The sequence below is a fragment of the Primulina huaijiensis genome, unplaced genomic scaffold (assembly GCF_012295235.1).
Source record: "Primulina huaijiensis isolate GDHJ02 unplaced genomic scaffold, ASM1229523v2 scaffold42369, whole genome shotgun sequence".
Classification (NCBI taxonomy): Eukaryota; Viridiplantae; Streptophyta; class Magnoliopsida; order Lamiales; family Gesneriaceae; genus Primulina; species Primulina huaijiensis.
In genome coordinates this window covers 46-5,746 of record NW_027360160.1, presented here as the reverse complement: position 1 = coordinate 5,746, position 5,701 = coordinate 46, and the positions used below count along the sequence as shown (strand labels likewise).

Genomic DNA, 5,701 nt, shown 5'->3' with positions numbered 1-5,701 from the left:
CTTCTTTCCCACGTACAACTTTACTTGCTACTCTTGCATGTGATGACTCCGCTTCATATTCGACGACAATTGGTTTGACATTGTTGTTGTTTGATGTTGGATGATGAGTGAAGATGAGTTTGTCTATGATGTTGGGTGTTGGTTGCTCGAAAAGAGTTTTTCATTGGTTTTTATATCTTGATCTAATTAAATCCACTCATTTCACCAGTTTCCAATGAAGTCATATGTTGGCTTGAAAACTCTCGCTCGTGATTATTTTTTCATTTGATCCCCTCATGAAAACAAAACACAATCAATATGATAAAAGTGGCATAACGGCTAACTTCATTTAATCATTTCATCATCTGAGTAATAAAAAAAATTAGAAAAGTGGCCTTAAGACCCACTTCAAGTCAAATCTTGAAACAAAACATCAAATACATACAACAGTTGCTAGAAAGAGTAATCTTATAACAATGTCTTTAATAAATTCTTTAGCCGTAGTAATGGTACTAGACATCATGCCATGAAGGTTTCTGGAATAACTTTTTTTTTATAATCATCATGCACATGCCGTTAAACATATCTCACTTTTCGAACTTATTCTTTTCATTAGAGATACTCTTATCAGTCATAGTCGGAGGACACACAATCATTACCACAAGATCCAAATCCATGATTCCGAGAACGATAAGCATATTCTATTGTTGTGCTTTTAAGTTTGAGCCATTTAACATCAAAATTGAATTAATGTTGTAATCGATATTCTCAAGATTCAAATCCGAACAGAGAATAGAACCACAATAATACATGCTCAACAATTATCCATACAAAATAAACAATAATTTCAAATAATATAAACCACATAACATGATACCGAACACTCCATTAATCTAGTATCTTTATATAAAACATTAACTTGTAAGTGGTGTGGCACACTAGTCAAACACTGATAGTAATTAACATGTCAACTTATAGTCTTCATTTGGACCGATTTATTTATCACGTGTAAAAGAAAAACCGAATAACTCACATTTTTACTTCCACAAATACATATTTAATCATATTAAATATTAAACTTCATTTGGACTGATCAATATTTATATAGATTACATACACAAAACTTTTTATATTTCAAAATAAATTAATTTTCACAAAAGACGTCATTCTGGTGATATTTTGTTTCAATCAATATATTTTAACAAAAAATAAAAAAAAACTTTATTATTATTTGAATAGTTGAAAATTTAAAACTTTTAACCGAATCAACCATGATCTGTAAAAAAAATCGGACAGAAGCTGGAGCGCAGGGGCACTCACTTTAAGGCGCACTCGTGCTCCATTTTTCCTGCACATAAGCTGTAGCGCACAGACGTCTGTTTCTAGTGCACCTGCGCTGCCCTTACTGCACAACAATTTTGCTTCACCGTATGCCGCCGGAAAGCGGTCGTGGGTCGGCCAATTCAATCATATCGACTAAATTCAGGTGGCCTTAACCCTAATATCAAATTTCCGATTTTTTTAAATAAAAAATCGAAATTATCCGACTTAGATTCATGAAAATTTGTTTACAAGAAAAAAAATTTCCCGTCCTGGATTGGGAACAATATGCATCAACTTTTTTTAAAAAAAAAAAAAAAAATCTCAATGATTTAACATGATGACTCTGATAACACCGATTGGAAAATAACAATATAATAAACCCATAATCTATAATGTAACATCATAAAAAACTAATCAATAAGGTAAAACGAAAGTGTACCTGAAGCCATAATCATTTAAACCTTTAGAATGAGTGGTTGATCTTCCAGATCTAAGCATTCTTCCTCAAGAGTCCCCTAGTTTCTCCCTAGATCTATTTCTAATAATGAGATTTAAAGATAGTAGAACGTGATACGCGAGATCTGGGGACCAAAACAATTATATAGATAATTCTGTTAATTATCTTCTGATATTTTTATTTTAATCCATCATAAAAATAAAAATTACATTTTAGCATGGATACATTAAAAACTCATATCATATCAGATACATTAAATCTCATTAACCAAAAAACTTAAATTGATCACTTTAATTTGGATTTGACCTTACGGACAACCTACAATACATAATTATTTACGTATAAGTCTATCCAACTTTAACTGATCCAACAAAAAATTCACGATCAAATCAGAATTTAAGGTTCCCGTTAAAATCAGACTGATACAGAAAAATTGGTGAACTTTAGTTGTCACATGGAAGGGGCATGATAATACTCGTACTGATGACAACCCAGAATCAGCCCGCCTTACAATGTACTCTCGATTATTTTCTAACCAGTAGCAACTAAACATTTTTCGACAGCTGAAACCACAAACAACTGAAAGTGTAAAAGGTTAACTTCCAAGAGGAAAGGATCAAAGGGCTATTTTGGTTATATATAATGTTGATGAAATTTATTGTCGTGCTTCTTTGGTCATCATTTTCCATGACAAACAGATGTTATGGCTAAAAATAGTAGAGAAATGTTTCGAATGTGCATGCAGATGACAATGATAGAAGCTATACACAGAACAATTTCAATCATGCTTGTAGAATTCCTGTGACATCAATTTAAGGTTACCCCAAGAATCATGGCACGGATTTCATTTATCGAGCATCCCCAGCAACAATGTAAGTCCAAAGTATCAAAGCAATATCGAATCAGTTTTATATCACTACCACTGCAGGCCAAATGGAGTAAAAATATAGCACGGATTATGATTTTTGTTAGCAAATACAAATACCACAGCGTACGATTACTCAGCTTAAGCATCACAAATCACAAGTAGATTTAGCAAGAAAATGAAAACACAAGATAAGTTGATGAGTGGTCAGACGGATATCCACCGATTGCATGGCCACAGGGTGAGTTTTATCTTGCAAATGATGTTTGAGTTTTTGCAGCAAAGTAGCAAGAAATAGACGCAGAAAATTGGTAAAGGTGAGACCGAAAATAAATACTGATCCGAGATACTTCTAAAATTGAAATTTGAATTCTTATAAAAAAAATACTCAAAATATTTCAATAGTTTTAACTATGCTCCTGTGCTATATCCACAGTTGTTCCTCGATCCAAAAATAATTCATTCTTGACCCTTCCAAAATTGATATATCAAAGTATAGTGTTAACTCAAAGATTCAAGAAGGGAATCAATACCCAAAGGATTAACATTATCGATATTGTAAATTTAAATTTATTGACTTGGCTCCAATTCAATTTATAAAATAGACATCATGACCAAGACACTCAAGGTACTACCTGTTGTACAACATGTTTTTTGGAGACAAAAAGGTGGAAATAAGCCTATTTTATAAATAGATGTGTAAGGAAGTCCATAATTTAAATGACCTTCGATAATAAAGTGTTCCATACCACAGCAAACGTGGAACAGTTCATACACCTTGCCCGTGTCAAGAAGACGTAATAACCTCTAATGTTAAATCTCTTTTTTTGGTTCGTAGTTCTTTTTGAAATTCATTTTGAATCTATTTTTGAAATACTTCAATGGAGTGTAGCAGATGATTATGATAGATCCTCACAATAACTGTCCATGCATTCTACTGGGTTGTGTAACACATTGTTCACAAGTTAAGAGATGCAAGAAGATAAGACCACAAATTAGTAACACTTACCATCTAGCTACAACTTATACCCGGCACAACTTTATATTGTGCATTGCGTCTAATCACAGGATTATGAAACTGATATTGATAACTCTCAAGTGGAAGTCATGGTGCATGTAAACACTTCCTTTCACTACTGGCTCTTTATTTCATTAGCATCCCAATGAAATACACTCAGATAATAAAAGTTCAGTAGGCAAACGCTGCATTTAAGTAATGTTCCCTTTCTTTCCACGAACGGCATTGAACAAATCTACAATGTGGTATAACCAGACACGAGCCAAGGAAAACATGAACAGATATGAAAATTCAAGATTAACAAAATGACAGCAAAACAACGGGCAGAAATAAACTCACATGTAAAGGAATCGAACTAAAGAACAATTTTGTAAGCTTTGACTTTGTCAATCCAAGAAATAAACGAGTTCTTTGAATTCCTGAATCCCAGAAAACCATGTTTCTTGCTCTTGTCCCAAACGGATCCTTTATCCTTCATCAACTCCTGTAATGTTAGCTTCTGACCCTCCTCAAACATGGTATATTCGACACCAAACTGTTCTGCCAACACTTTCCAATAGCTCTTCCATTTAAACACATCACCATTGCTCACATTGAAGGCCTCATGCTTAGCATACGGATCCATTGCAGCCCATATATGATGCTCGGCAATCAAATCCGCATCAGAGCAATCTGAGTACGCATCCCAAGCAGCCTTACACCATGGAAATCGCAGAGCAACCCCCTCATGCTTACAGATAACAGCGTAAACACAAGAGTCCTCACCAAATTCATCAGACCATACGGAGAAAACCCAAATATGGTTCCTGGTCAATGCACTGACCATGTCAAACCTTCCTTCTTCTCCACCTCCGCAAATAAAATATCCACAAGTGTATAGTAAATATTAATATGATCCAACCGGGGGTAAACTCTCATCAAAAAGAGAATCATGAAGTACTATCTTTCCAAATGACTCAACTGGCCCAAAGTAATGTTTCCTACCAGTCTGTAAGCAAATATGTTTCCAACCAGGGCAATTATGTATCACAACATTAAGAACATCCTTCAACATTCTCCCTTTAACCTCACAATTCTCAGCCTCTGTAGATAGACTAGCTCAGGTGACGTAGAACACGTGGGTGATATCAGTGAGAGCTCCAAGCTTCTCCTGGACGTCATCCGCGTCGGATACGTCGCATTTGATGTAGCTGATCGGATTTTCGCCATTCCAAGTGGGGCGATGGCGTCGGGCGACACCGTAGACTTAGTGTCGGAGATTGCCTACGATCCCGGTCACCCCAATTATTAGTGCTACGCTCTGATGCTTGGGGAGTGCCTCATCTTCATCGAAAATTACTCTGAAAAAAATATTATCCAAATATTTTTTTTATTTTATTTATTTAAATTTTTTTATAAGTTATTAAATATGTATTTTTTAAATTTAGTGATATAATTATAATTACATTTTATATTAAATATATTTAATATTATATTTTTAATAATTGTGATAGTATTACAAAAATGATTAATTTAATTATTTTAAATATATTATTGAAATCTATATTATACGAATTGAAATAGAAATAATTAAAATTGGTGAAATAAATTAATACTTGACATTAAATTAAATAACATATTACAAATACAACTTCAAATATTTGAACGATCATATCCATCCCATAAATGATCAATTAAAGCATTATGTAAAGCATTTCGTATTTTTATTTTAACTGTGCACTTGAATGTTTAAATATNTTCTCGAAATCTGATATGCTTATTGACAGCCATTTCTATTATTGGAGTCGGTGCTTCCCTAACATCTTGACTTGGTGCACTAAGATCATGTTCATCTTCGATTATCATATTGCGCATTATAATACATGCTTTCATTATATCATTCAAATGATTTTTTTCTTCCAACCACGTATTTTTATTTTAACTGTGTGCTTGAATATTTAAATATTATTCAATAAATTTGTGTGTTAGATGTTTAATTATAACATTATTTTAAAATCTATTTATAAATTTTTATAATTAAATATTTCTATTTTTATGATTAAATATCTAATTATTAAAA

General features: G+C 33.0%; 1 pseudogene; it reads right to left on the bottom strand.

Annotated features, from left to right (window-relative positions):
- Window positions 1-3,981: 3,981 nt before the first annotated feature.
- LOC140969578 ((S)-8-oxocitronellyl enol synthase ISY1-like) lies at window positions 3,982-4,887 on the bottom strand (annotated as a pseudogene).
- Between the last annotated feature and the right edge of the window lie 814 nt (window positions 4,888-5,701).